Here is a 14,875-nt window from a genome sequence, read left to right on the forward strand (position 1 = left end):
AATTACGTAACCCTAAAGTGGAGAACACCCTCTTCCTTTGGCAGTGAACTCTAAGGTGATATGTAGACTAACATAAGGAATCAGAGGGAGACAAAGCTCAGTATAGAGCACATGCCCTGCATGTCTGAGAACCTGAGTTCAATGCCAAGCACCACACACACACATACACAAAATGAATGTTTAAAAAACAAAGACCCATCAAATGTAGGTCAGTGTAAGTATAGGATGATATCTACTTACCTGGGATTGCTCAATCAACCTGATACCTCACAGGTATCCCATGCAGTTCTATTATTTCAATTTTTCCCACATTTTTTTTAATTTGAATTAGAAACAAGATTGTTTTACATGACAGTCCCAGTTTCCTTCTCCCTCCCATCCTTCCCTACCAACCCTCCAACTAAAACCCTACCTATGACATATCCTTTCTGCTCCCCTGGATGGTGAGGTCTTCCATAGGGGGTCATCAGAGTCTATCGTGTCCTTTGGGATGGGGCCTAGGCCCACCCCCGTGTGTCTTGGCTCAGGGAGTATTCCTCTATGTGGAATGGGCTCCCAAAGTCCACACCTATGCTAGGGAAAAGTACTGAACTACTACAGGAAGTCCCAGAGATTTCTGAGGTTTCCTCACAGAAACCCATGTTCCTGGGGTCCGGATCAGTCCCATGCTGGTATCCCAGCAACAGGTCTGGGGAGCAAGAGTTCCCTGAAGTTCAGGCCAGCTATTTCTGTGGGTTTCACCAGGCTGGTCTGAACCCCTTTGATCTTCACTCGTCCTTCTCTGCATCTAGATTCCAGTTCAGTTTGGTGATTAGTTGTGGGTGTCTGCTTCTACTTCCACCAGCTGCTGGATGAGGGCTTTAGGATGGCATATTAGTCAGTCATCAATCTCATTATCAGGGGAGGGCATTTAAAGTAGCCTCTCCTCTGTTGCTTAGATTGTTAGCTGGTGTCATCTTTGTAGATCTCCAGACATTTCCCTAGTGCCTGATTTCTCTGTAAACCTAAAATGTCTCCCTCTATTATGGTATCTCCATTCTTGTTATTTTCTATTCTTCCCCTGACTCAACCTTTCTGCTCCCTCATGTCCTCCTCACCCCTCCTCTTCTCCCCTTCTCATTCTCCTAGCTCCCTCCCCCCTCTTCCCGTGCTCCCAATTTGCTCAGGGGATCTTGACGCTTTCCCCTTCACCAGGGGACCATGTATGTCTCTCTTAGGGTCCTCCGTGTTTACTGGCAGTGTGGATTGTAGGCTGGTAATCCTTTACTCTATGTCTAAAATCCGAATATGAGTGAGTACATACCATGTTTGTCTTTTTGTGATTGGGGAACCTCACTCAGAATGGTTTCTTCTAGTTCCATCCATTTTCCTGCAAATTTAAAGATTCCATCGTTTTTTGTTTTTTGTTTTTTTTTTCCGCTGAGTAGTACTCCAATGTGTAAATGTACCACATTTTCTCCATCAATTCTTCGGTTGAGGGGCATCTAGGCTACTTCCCAGTGCTGCTATGAACATCGTTGAACAGATGTCCTTGTTGTATAAATGTGCTTCTTTTGGGTATATGCCTAGGAGTGGAATTGCTGGATCTTGTGGTAGACTGATTCCCGATTTCTTGAGGAGTCATCATAGTGATTTCCAAAGTGGCTGTACAAGTTGGCACTCCCACCAGCAGTGGAGAAGTGTTCCCCTTTCTCCACATCCTCTCCAACATGAACTGTCATTGTTTTTGTTTTTGTTTTTTATTTTAGCCATTCTGACAGAAGTAAGATGGTATCTCAGAGTTGTTTTGATTTGCATTTTCCTGATATTAACCCACAGCTAAAGATGTTGAACACTTTTTTATGTGTCTTTCAGCCATTTTAGATTCCTCTCTTGAGAATTCTCTATTTAGTGCTGTACCCCACCTTTTAATTGGATTGTTTGGTGTTTTGGAGACTAGCTTCTTGAGTTCTTCGTATATTTTGGAGATCAGCCCTCTGTCAGAAGTGGGGTTGGTGAATATCTTTTCCCAGTCTGTGGGTTGTTGTTTTGTCTTGCTGACTGTGTCCTTTGCCTTACAGAAGCTTCTCAGTTTCAGGAGGTCCCATTTATCAATTGTTGATCTCAGTGTCTGTGCTACTGGTGTAATGTTCAGGAAGCAGTCTCCTGTGCCAATTAATTCAAGGGTATTTCCCACTATCTTCTAGTAGGTTCAGTGTGGCTGGGTTTATGTTGAGGTCTTTGATCCATTTTGACTTAAGTTTTGTGCATGGCTATAGGCTTGGGTCTAACTGCAGTCTTCTATATGTCCACATCCAGTTATGCCAGCACCATTTGTTGAAGATGTTCTCTTTGTTCCAGCGTATATATTTGGATTGTTTGTCAAAAATCAGGTGTTTGAAGGTGTGTGGGTTAATATCAGGGGTTTCAACTCTATTCCATTGGTCTACCTGTCTGTTTTTGTGCCAATACCAAGCTGTTTTCAGGACTATAGCTCTGTTATAGAACTTGAAGTCAGGGATAGTGATGCCTCCAGAAGTTCCTTTATTGTACAGGGTTGTTTTGACTATCCTGGGTCTTTTGTTTCTCCATATAAAGTTGAGAATTGTTCTTTCAAGGTCTGTGAAGAATTGTGCTGGGATTTTGATGGGGATTGCATTGAATCTGTAGATTGCTTTTGGCAAGATTGCCATTTTTACTATGTTGATCCTACCTATCCAAGAGCATGGGAGATCTTTCCATTTTCTGGTATCTTCTTTAATTTCTTTCTTTAGAGACTCAAAATTCTTATGGTACAAGTCTTTCACATTTTTGGTTAGTGTTACCCCCAAGGTATTTTATGTTGTTTGTGGCAATTGTAAAGGGTGATGTTTCTCTGATTTCTTTCTCCACCAATGTGTCATCGGTATATAGTAGGGCTACAGATTTTTTTGAGTTAATCTTGTATCCTGCCACTTTGCTGAAGGTGTTTATCAGCTGTAGGAGTTCCCTGGTAGAGTTTTTCGGGTCACTTATGTAGACTATCATATCATCTGCAAATAGTGAGAGTTAACTTCTTCCTTTGGGATTTTTATTCCCTTGATCTCCTTTTGTTGTCTTATTGCTCTAGCTAGAACTTCAAGGACAATATTGAAGAGGTATGGAGAGAGTGGACAGCCTTGTCTTGTCCCCGATTTTAGAGGAATTGGATTGAGTTTCTCTCCATTTAATTTGATGTTGGCTGTTGGCTTGCTGTATATTGCTTTTATTATGTTGAGGTATGTTCCTGTTATCCCTGATTTCTCCAAGACCTTTATCATGAAGGGGTGTTGGATTTTGTCAAAGGCTTTTTTGGCATCCAGTGAGACGATCATGTGGGGTTTTTTTCTGAAGTTTGTTTGTATGGTGGATTACATTGATGGATTTTCCTATGTTGAACCATCCTTGCATCCCTGGGATGAAGCCTAATTGATCATGGTGGATGATTTCTCTGCTTTGTTCTTGGATTCTATTTGCCAGTAATTTATTGAGAATTTTTGCATCAATGTTCATGAGGGATATTGGTCTGTAGTTCTCTTTCTTAGTTGTGTCTTTGTGTGGCTTGGGTATCAAGCTTATTGAAGCCTCGTAAAAAGAGTTTGGTAATGACCCTTCTGCTTCTATTGTGTGGAATACTTTGAGGAGGACTGGTATTAGCTGTTCCTTGAATTTCTGGTAGAATTCTGCACTGAAGCCATCTGGCCCTGGGCTTTTTTTGGTTGGGAGACTTCTGATGACTGCTTCTATTTCATAATGTATTATAGGTCTATTTAAGTTGCTTATCTGTTCTTGATTTAATTTTGGTAGGTGAAATCTGTCCAGAAAATTGTCCATTTCCTTTAGATTTTCAAATTTTGAGGAAAACTTTTCAAAGTATGACCTGATGATTCTCTGGATTTCCTCTGTGTCTGTTATGTCCCCCTTTTCATTCCTGATTTTATTAATTTGCATGTTCACTCTCTGCTGTTTGGTAAGTTTGGATAAAGGTTTGTCTATCTTGTTGATTTTCTCAAAGAATCAACTCTTCATTATATTGCTTCTTTGTATTGTTCTCCTAGTTTCCATTTTATTGATTTCAGCCCTCAATTTGATTATTTCCTGGCGTCTGCTCCTCTGAGGTGTATTGTCTTCTTTGTGTTCTAAAGCTTTCATTTGTGCTGTTAATTCTCTAGTGTGATTATTCTCCTGTTTCTTCTTGTGACAGCGCTATGAACTTTCCTCTTAGCACTGCTTTCAAACTTTCCCATAGGTTTGGGTATGTTTTGTCTGCATTCTCAGTGAATTCTAGGAAATCTTTAATTTCTTTTTTTATTTCTTCCTCGAATTGTGCAATTGGGTTTTACTTAATTTCCATGAGTTTGTAGTTTTTCTGTAATTCATGTTGTTGTTGAATTCTAACTTTAAAGCATGGTGGTCTGATAAGATACAGGGGGTTATTTCAATTTTTTTGTACCTGTTGAGGTTTGCTATGTTGCCAAGTATGTGGTCGATTTTAGCGAAGGTTCCATGTGGCGCAAAGAAGGTAAATTGTTTTGTATTTGGATGGAATGTTCTATAAATATCTGTTAAGTTCAATTGTGCCATAACTTTTATTAGTTCCTTTGTTTCTTTGTTAAGTTTCTGTCTGGTGTTCCTGTCCAGTGGTGAGAGTGGGGTGTTGAAGTCTCCCATTATAAGTGTGTGCGGTTTTATGTGTGATTTGAGTTTTAGTAAAGTTTCTTTTACAAATGTGGATGCCTTTGTATTTGGGGCATAAATGTTCAGAATTGAGACTTCATCCTGATGGATTTCTCCTGTGATGAGTAGGAAGTGACCTCCTTCATCTCTTTTGATTGATTTTTAGTATAAGTCCAATTTATTGGATATTAGGATTGCTACCCCCGCTTGTTTCTTGGGTCCATTTGATTGGAAAATCTTTTCCCAACCTTTAATTCTTAGGTACCATCTGTCTTTGAAGTTAGGGTGTGTTTTGAAGTTAGGGTGTGTTTCTTTTTTATTTATTTATTTATTTATTTATTTATTTATTTATTTATTTTTTGGTTTTTCGAGACAGGGTTCCTCTGTGTAGCTTTGGAGCCTATCCTGGCACTCGCTCTGGAGACCAGGCTGGCCTTTTTATAGGCGGGTTAAGATCATTAATGTTGAGGGATATTAATGACCATTGATTGTTCATTCTTGTTTGTTTTGGATTTGGTGATGGTGGCAAAATTGTGTAAGGGATTCTATCCCTTTTTCCTTTTGGCTTTTGGTAAAGTGGGATTATCTATTGCCTATATTTTTCAGGTTGTAGTTAACTTCCTTGGGTTGCAGGTTTTTTCCAGAACTTTTGAGGGCTGGATTGGTGGATATGTATTGTTTGAATCTGGTTTTGTCATGGAATATCTTGTTTTCTCTATCTACATTGATTGAAAGCTTTGCTTGGTATAGTTGTCTGGGCTGGCATCCATGGTCTCTTAGTGTAGGTAGAATATCTTTCCAAGACCTTCTGGCTTTCAGAGTTTCCATGGAAAAGTCAGGTATAGTTCTGATAGGTCTGCCTTTATATGTTATGTGTCCTTTTTCCTTTGCTGCTCTTAATATTTTCTCTTTATTCTGTATATTTGGTGTTTTGATTATTATCTGGCGAGGAGAACTTTTTTTTTGGTTCAGTCTATTTAGTGTTCTGTAGGCTTCTTGTATTTTCATTGGCATGTCTTTCTTTAGGTTAGGAAAGTTTTCTTCTATGATTTTGTTGAATATGTTTTCTGTGCCTTTGAGTTGGATTTCTTCACCTTCTTCTATACCTGTTATTCTTAGGTTTGGTCTTTTCAAGATGTCCCATATTTCCTGGATATTTTGTGTTAGGGATTTGTTGGAATTAAGATTTTCTTTGGTTTATGAGTCTATTTCTCCTAGTGTATCTTCAGCTCCTGAGATTCTTTCTTCCATTTCTTGTATTTTGTTGGTTATACTTACATCTGTAGTTCCTGATCATTTACCCAGTTTTTCTATTTCCAGCATTCCCTCAGATTGTGCTTTCTTTATTGTCTCTATTTCAAGTTTTAGGTCTTGAACTGTTTCCTTGAGAGATCTGTTGTATTTTTTGGTTTGTTTTTTCTTCCATTTCTTTAAGGGATTTTCTCAGGTCCTCTTTGAGGTCCTCTATCGTTTACGTGAAGATGTTTTTAAGGTCATTCTCTTCTGCTTCATCTGCACTGTGATGCTCAGGTCTTGCTGGTGTATGGTTCCTCCTCTCCAGTGGTGTCATACTGGGTTTTCTGTTGTTGAATGTGCTTTTACCTTGACCTCTTCTCATCCTTTCTTCTGGTGGGTGTAGAAGGAGTCTCTTCCTCTCCTGGTGGGTATGGGACCAAGGTTCCCTTCTGGTAGATGCAAACAGTTCCCAATACTCTGATGTCTGTCCTCTTGTCATGGATGGAGGTGGCACTGTTACCTGGGCGTTGGCAGTGTCTGGATGTGTTGGATCTCTCTGAGTCAGAACCGGAGACAGACCCTGGCCTACCTGGGCCAGTGGATGGAGGCAGAACTGCCACCGGGGCCCCCGACAGTGTCTGGGTGTGCTGGATCCCGCTGCCAAGCTCCAATCCGGTGAGCAAACCCCGGCATCAGATGTTTCTGAGCAGGGCTGCGTCTACTTATTTCAATTTAAGTGGTGGAAAGAGAATGACATTCCCTCTTGCTAATTTACCTCTAAACCTTTAATAAAGTGACTTACAAAATGCAACAAACTTAATTACGGAACGGTAGCTGGAAGATGTAGAACAGCCATGGGCCTCACCAAAAGTCCTGTGTGAAGCACAGAAATGTTAAGGGAGCAAGGCTGACCCTGACACTTGTGACCTGACAGGTCCTTGGGAGTTGCAGGATTAATGTGTTTTTTCATCATATTCAACATCAACAAATTTACTGAGCACCTGGACAAGTCAGAGGCAATCTTCTGGAGATCTTTGGGGAAATTAAAAATAATTACACTGGACAAAATAAAAACTGCCCTCTGTCAGTCTAAACTCTAGATTCTCAAGAATTTACTACAAATGGGCCATGGAACAGAAATACAAGATGGATAACCTGAGCTGAACCTAAATAAATGTGGCCAAGCTGGAAAATGGAAGAAACAACCCTTGCATGGCACACAGTGGAATGGATCTAGTTGCAAAATCTTGTACCGTCGCAAATGTTTTCCATTTGGTAGCTGCAAATGAGATGTATCTGGGGCCAGAAAACTGAGTTCATAACTATCAACCACTATACTGTCGTTATTCCCATCATTTGTAGAATGGAATTCGAGTGTCCCTGACAACTAAGCAGGTTATCCTTGTGGTCCAAGGAAACAACTGGGAAATGGAGATCATTAGAAGAATTATTTTTTTCTTATATTTTAAAGGGCCAGCTTGCTAGTGGTAAGGGCACCTGCCACAGAGCCTCAGGATCTGAATGCAATCGTTTGAGCCCATGTGACGGAAGGAGAGAACCACAGCAAGTTGTCCTCTCACTCCCTCATGTGCCCTGTGGGAAAGGAGATGAACTGTCTGGATGAATAATCCTACATGGAGTACCAAAATATTCATTTATTACCACAGAACTCTGCCAAGTTTACTATTTTACTTTTTAAGAAAAATACTCTTGTATTTTCTATAATTTGCTAGGGTCAGAATGGGTAAGTGCTATCATTTTTTCTATATTTTATATTTCTTTATTAGTTTAACATACAAACTAATAAGAAATAAATTAAATTGAAAAAAAACTAAGGAAGGTTTCCCTCCAATTGATACGAACCTCGAGGCCCACAAGTTCTAAATTGTCCTCATAGTCACTGAAATGTGTGGCCTCTGTACCTATGCAGCTGCTTGCCACTTCAATACTGTGGGTAATGCAGCTTCCTTCCCTGGATGACCTAGAACTCACTTTGTAGACCAGGCTGGCCTTGAACTAACAGAGCTAAGCCTTCCACCTGCTGGGCACTGGGATTAAATGTGTGGTACCATGCCCATCTCTCTTTCCATTCTTAACAATATAACATTCTTGCTATTAAAAGAAAAGATAGTTTCATAGAAAGGAACGGACACAAAGTTACCCTTCAGAATGAGCTTTATAAGGAGAGGGTCTCAAAACCATGGACACCCAGAATTGTGAAGTGTGAGAGCAATAAGGAGGCTGAGCATATCCCATAGGCAACAGGTGACAGGTCTTCCTATCAGATCTAGAGAGATTAATGCTTCAGGAGAGAGATAGCCCCACAATAGAAAACAGAGGCTCTATCAGGAGAGAGATAGGCCCATGATAAGACAGGCTCTACATGGGGGGGGGGGAGATTGGCCCATGATAAGACAGGCTCTACATGGGGGGGGAGACAGAGATAGGCCCATGATAAGACAGCCTCTGCAGCTGGAGAAAGAAATAACCCCACAATAGGAGGGGCTCTGCTGCAGGAGGGACAGCCACCAAGACAGAGGCCCTGAGGGGAAAAACAGACCCCTCAGTTGCAGAGAACAAGGGGGTTCCTCAGTCTTACAGGTTTTTAGGGGGCAGACAAACTCTACACTGTGTCATCTAGCCTGGCTTCATGCCAAGGGGCACAGAAGCAAACAACAGATAGGACTACAAACTTATTTGTCTTCTGCAAGGGGGAGGGCAGGCTACAGAGGGGCTGCAAGTGTTCTTCCCAAGGCTATCTCAGAGGGAAGTCTGGGGTGAGAGGCAGCATAGTTTCCAAGACAGAGCAAAGCAGCTAGGTCTGTGAGACAGTTATAATTCCGAAGAATTACGAACATGAACTTGGTGTGGTGGCTGGCTCTAATCTCAGCATTCACAATGAGGCAGAGGCAAGTGTGTAGGGGAAGCTGTAGCCACGCCTTCTTAGGGGCTGGCTACAAGAGTACCTGAGGGCTTGTGAGGGCGTGGTCAGAGTGAGTAGGGGGACTGCGTTTTCGGTTTCGGTTTCTCTTTGCTTCTTGCTGTACAGACTACCACCGGCTGGCTGGTTCGCTCTGTAAGTAAGGCTTTTCCCTATTAAATACCCTTATATTTCTACCTGACTCCGTACTGGTAATTTCTTACTATACAAGTGGATCTCTTTGAGTTCAAGGTCAGTCTGGTCTATATAGAGAGCTCCATGCCAGCAATATATATGTGAATTCACAAAACATATGCATGACCTTTCATTATGTATATGAGTATGTTATCATGATGCTATACTTACAAAAATCTATCCTTATCTGTTAAAGGCTTGGAAGAATATACATTAGAAGTTTTAGCAATACTTACCACTTAGTGGTATCATTATAGGGCATTCAAAAATTTTTAGCCCTCAATATTTCTTATACATTCTGCAAAATGCATATAGTATTTAAACAAGAACAATGAAAGTTCATTGTTTATCGCTAATAACTTTGAAAGCTGCTAAGTGGATTAAAAAGTATAAAGTATGTAAAAGCAAACAATAAATTATGAAGCATTTGCAAATGTGAATTATTGAATCTCTCAAGCAGCTACGTAACCAAGGTAGCAAAAGGCCAAGCTGACCTAAAGGCAGACCCTGGAAAGTCTCATCTATGCATCAGTCTTTTCTGCCACAATCTTACACTGCAAGCTGTCCAGAGAATGATTTAGACTTTACAAATTCTAAAGAAAATGCATTCTAAATTAGCATGTTCAGCTTAGCAAACTGTCACAGATTTGCTTTGTTTTGTTTTTGAAACGGGCTCTCCTATTGCCCAGAGTGGATGCAGACCAAATAGCTAGGGATGACCTTGGATTTCCAATCCTCCTGCCTCACCCTCTGATTGCTAGGACCAAAGGTGTAGACTGCCATGCTCATGTGGCTTTCATGCATGCTAGGTAAACACTGTACCACATTATTTACAAATTTAGACAAAGTCTCCTTGCAGGAACGAACGAATCCATCCTCTCTGAATTAGACCATATCTTCGCTTTTCTCATCACAATGGGGTAGATATTTCAGGGCAATAATTACTCAAATCAATGAGAGAGTGAATTTATTCCATGGCTGTATCAGTCACCAGGACTGCAAGCCCGGACAGGACTGACAGTTGTAACTCACTGGTTGGCAAATACTTCACTACAGTGCAGTGTCAGTGAAATCTGACAGAAATTACTATGTCTTCAGGAACTTGCTGGAAATCAACTTGGCAGAGTGCTAGGGAAAGATTTTGGTGGTGAGGACATGGGACATTTCGCTGGAGATACTTCCCTGTGAAACCCCCTGAAGGAGCACTGGTTAGGGTCACTATATAGATAAGTGTTTCAAAGCTGCTTGTGCAGGTAGACTAGGGGTCTTGGCTGGTGTCAGATCACCATATGGACAGCAGCCCTCACCAAAGTAAGTCTTAGTAATAGTGAACCTGTGTCACTGAGTTCATACATACCTTCTGCCTTGGCCATGGTAGGTCCATTGGGACTCATACAGTGATGGCTGGGCAAAGGGTCATCTCTATGGCTGATCAACCTGGCCACTACTTACCTTCACCGCAGTGCACCCCCTTTTATAAGCTTCTGAAGGGACCAGATCCCCATTTCTGCAGCCATGACAGTCTAACACGTACTTGTCTGACCTTGCCTTGGTCACTAAGAGGTCAGATGCCTGCCTCGTGGCAAGGAATCAATCAGAAGTTAGCTGGTGGTGCTATGCTTTACGACCCTGGGTGTGCTTTATGGACAAGTGCACAGCAATGACGCACAAAGCATAGCAACTGCCCTGGGAGGGCCTATGGGCCATAACAACCAGTTGGCCAATCAACACAGGGCAAACCCTCCAAGCCTGGAGGCACACCAGTCCTGAGCCTGTGCGTACCCCTAGACACTCCCCTTAGGCTGCCCTATAAGATCTCTATGCAGCCACTTCGAGCTGTCTTTCCTAGCCATCCGCCATTGTGGATGGATGAAAGGCCCAAGCTAACATGGGGTTAGCTCGTTAAACAACTAGAATAAAGCCTCGGGCTGTTTGCATCAAGCTTTCGACTCCACCTGGTGATTGGGGTGGCCGAGGTCCTGGGCTGAGATCTTGGAGGCCTGACCTTCCGGGGGTCTTACAAAAACCATTTAATCTTTCACTTCCATATGAAATACAACCATCAGTGCCCATTCAAGAGAGAACCACCCATGCACAGACCTCTTTCCCTGATCTCCTTGCCACCAGACTTTCTTATTCCCTCCATGCCTCTGACCCCCAGGCCAAACCATTTGTAACTGTGAGTGAAGTGGCATGAGCCATCTTTCTGGCCAGCTCTAACACTGGACAAAGACAAGTAAATGGTTAACTGTTCTTCCCACCAAAAGGTTTCCCTTTACTGGTGTACTCTGGAACCACTGTCCAGCAGCACTGCCATCTAGTTGTAAATGGCTCAGCAACTTGTTCATGCCTGCTTGTAAACCAGCTAAACGTTTCTCTTTCTCAGACAATGTCTTTAAGCATATTGTCTATCAATCACCCAGGCATTGTCTAAAAAACATATCAACCCTTCCTTCCCTAAGAATCTCCTCTTCCCCAGACAACTCTAGACTTGGGATTCCTAGGATTCCTGCATGCCTACAGCAAGCTCAACTAGCCTTAAATTCTGGAACACCGGTGAAATACCTCCACAACTCCCTTTTACTTTTGGAATTCAGAATGACTCATGTACACGTAAGACTCCTTACAGGAAATGCATTCAAGAACATGTGATGTCACAATAACAAATTTGTATCTTGCTGTTTGTTCCCCTTGGTTCTTGCTAGAGCTTTCCTAAAACTTTTTCAGCCTTTTAAATGCTGTATCTTTTTGTATGCTAATGAGATGGTGGGTGGCTGGGGGCTCCTGGATATCTTCCAAAAGGAAGCCTTGGTTGTTGGGGGTACCAACCAGGCAAGTAACAGGTTGGAACTTTTCCACCTTCCAACACACAGCCTTGGAGCAGAATGAGACAGAAGGTAGAGTTGGTCATCAGTGATCAATGTAAGGGAAAGATTAAGGTCCAGTGTAAGGCACAAAAAAGGATAAGATTCAAAGGCCACCTGGCTGCTGGACATGGGGAAGTGTAGGGCAGTATAACCAAAAAGTGCAGAGGCTCTGCACTTTGCCCTCTTTTTCTCTTCCATGGGGCTGTTCCTGGGTTCTCACGATGGTAAGTATTACAGTTTGGATCTGGAATGTGTTCAGAGGCTCTTAAGTTGGAGTCTTTTTCCCCAGTTGGTGGCACTCTTGGGAGATGGAGGAAACTTTGGGAGGTGGGGCCTTGCTGCAGGAAGAAGGTCACTAGAAGAATCTATTCTCCCTGAAGACTCTATCAGGACTCTGCTCCTGTCTTGATGATATACCGAGAGCACCTTTATGGTTTTCATGAAACTACAGTTAACTACCTCCAGACTGGTCCTGTGAGACAGACTGGCTAGCTGTCCCTGGGAGACACTGACTGTTAAACCCCAGGAAAACTCAGGTATCTGGGGTCCCAGGCCACAACTGCGGTCACCCCAATCACCAGGCAGATTTGAGAGCTTGATGCAAACTGCATGAGGCTTTATTGTGTTTTTTTAACGAGCTAACCCCATGTTAGTTCAGGTCTTTCACCCACCTGCCATGGCAGATGGCTAGCAAAGACCGCTCCTAGGGGCTCCCGAGAGATCTTGTAAGGCAGCGTAAGGGGAGTGTCTAGGGGTGCACACAGGCTCAGGATTGGTGTGCCTCCAGGCTTGGAGGGCTTGCCCTGTGTTGATTGGCCAACTGGTTGTTATGGCCCATAGGCCCTCCCAGGGTGGTTGCTATGCTTTGCGTCATTGCTGTGTGCTTGTCCATAAAGTACACCCAGGGTCGTAAAGCATAGCGCCACCAGCTAACTTCTGATTGGTTCCTTGTCACGAGGCAGGCACCTAACCTCTAGTGACTAAGACAAGGTCATATAGCACGTGTTACTGTCATGGTTGCCGAAATGGGGAGCTGGTCCCTTCACTGACAACAGGACAAGCTGCAGACATTCCTTTGAGCAGCGATGAGCTCGGTGCTTACAAGCCTTTTCCCCGCCATGACTCATCATTCTTGGAAGCCAGATGGACAGTTCTTAAATAATGCTGTACTCACGTGTCTGTGATAAAACTGCACCCAAACAGTTAGACCTGGATGACCAGTTCTACTTCCTGTGATTAAAGTACGCCCCCCAGTTTTTTCAAAAATCATATAAGACATTACCATTTTGTACAGAACAATACATGTCTGTGTTTCCTAGGCAATGCTAATATCAGCTATTGGACTACAACTGAAGGCAGTGGGTCACCCTATAAGGAGTGCAAAGCCAATGAACACAGCTAAGAGATAATAAAATGAAGAGAGATTCTGCACCCAAGAGCAACGGGGGTCTCTCCTCAAACAAAGACAGCGACTGGGTTGTCCATGTGCATAAGACACTCACATTTATAAAGACTTCTCAGCCAGTGTCGAGACAGCATATTTCTGGAAATAGGAGGCTCAAGATCATTTTTCTTTCTTACTTTGTATATGCAAAAACAGTGGTGTCTAAACACACACACACACACACACACACACACACACACACACACACACACACAGCTACACCTACACCCTGTACCCTTTACCTCCCAGGAACAGACTCATGTTATCCCAAATACCATGTTGGTTTTTTGTTTGGTTGGTTGGTTGGTTGGATGGTTGTTGTCGTTTTGGTTTTTTGAGACAAGGTTTCTCTGTGTAGCCCTGACTGTTCTGGAAATTGTTCTGTAGACCATGCTGGCCTCAACTTCAGAAATTTACCTGCCTCTGCCTCCTGAGTTCTGGGATTAAAGGTGTGAATCACCACTGACTGGCTCATCATGGTTTTTATGGTAACAGAACAAAAAAAATCATAAATTGAAGGACTTTAAAAAAAATCCATTGGTTTGGGTATGGAGATGACTCAGTGGTTAAGAGGGACCTGTTCCTGGGTCCTGTTCCCAGCACCCACATGGCAGCTCACAACCATTTGTTACTCCATTTCTAGGGGGAATCTGATGCCCTCTTCTGGCCCCCACAGGCACTGTACACATGTGATTCCCTTACATAAACATAGACAGAGAACCAGTATACTTAAAATAACAAATTATTTTTAAAACATATTTTTTAAAAAGCAACTAAGTAGGAGCTCAACCCAGTGAGATGGCTCATCGGTTAAGAGTACTGACTGCACTTCCAGAGGACCAGGGTTCAATTCCCAGCACCCAAATTGTAGCTAACAGCTGTCTGTAACTCCAAGATCTAACACCCTCACACAGACATTAGTGCAGGCAAAACAATGCTCGTAAAATGAAAATAAATTTTTTAAAAAGCAACTGGGTGTTTCTGGTTCAAATCAGTTTTAACTGAAACAAAGAACAACTTGGAAAAGGGCAGAGCTATGAAAAAGCAGTGGCGCAGCACTTCCTCTTAAACGTCTAACAGCTGCTGATATAAAGAAACCTTACATAACTGCCTGCCCCACGACATCTGCACTGCAGCAGATACAGCCAGACACTAAACTCCTCAGCCTAGAAGCCCTGCCTTGAAGCTAAATTACAATTAGCCAAATGAATTTGTAGGCATTGTAAGAGCTATGCCTTGGCTAAAAGCACAATTTTGAAATAACGGTAATGAAAAGGAAATGGGTCCACTGTGGTGGAGTGTCTCAGAGCCTGGGTAGGTGCCACATGCAGGCTCTGGGTCTGAAGTAAATAAAAGGCCACAAGGACAGAGGTTAGACAGCAGAAAACAGATTTCACTTTGTGACGTTCCTTTTATTCGTTGTATCTGTGTCATCTGATAGCAGGGTTTGGAGGACACCTCTGAAAAGTTCCAGGAACATGTGTCCCCAAAGAAAGAATGGAACAGAGACACAAGGTTTCAGGAGAAGCAGTAAGTGGG

The sequence above is a fragment of the Cricetulus griseus genome, chromosome 3, assembly GCF_003668045.3.
Source record: "Cricetulus griseus strain 17A/GY chromosome 3, alternate assembly CriGri-PICRH-1.0, whole genome shotgun sequence".
NCBI classification, from domain to species: domain Eukaryota; kingdom Metazoa; phylum Chordata; class Mammalia; order Rodentia; family Cricetidae; genus Cricetulus; species Cricetulus griseus.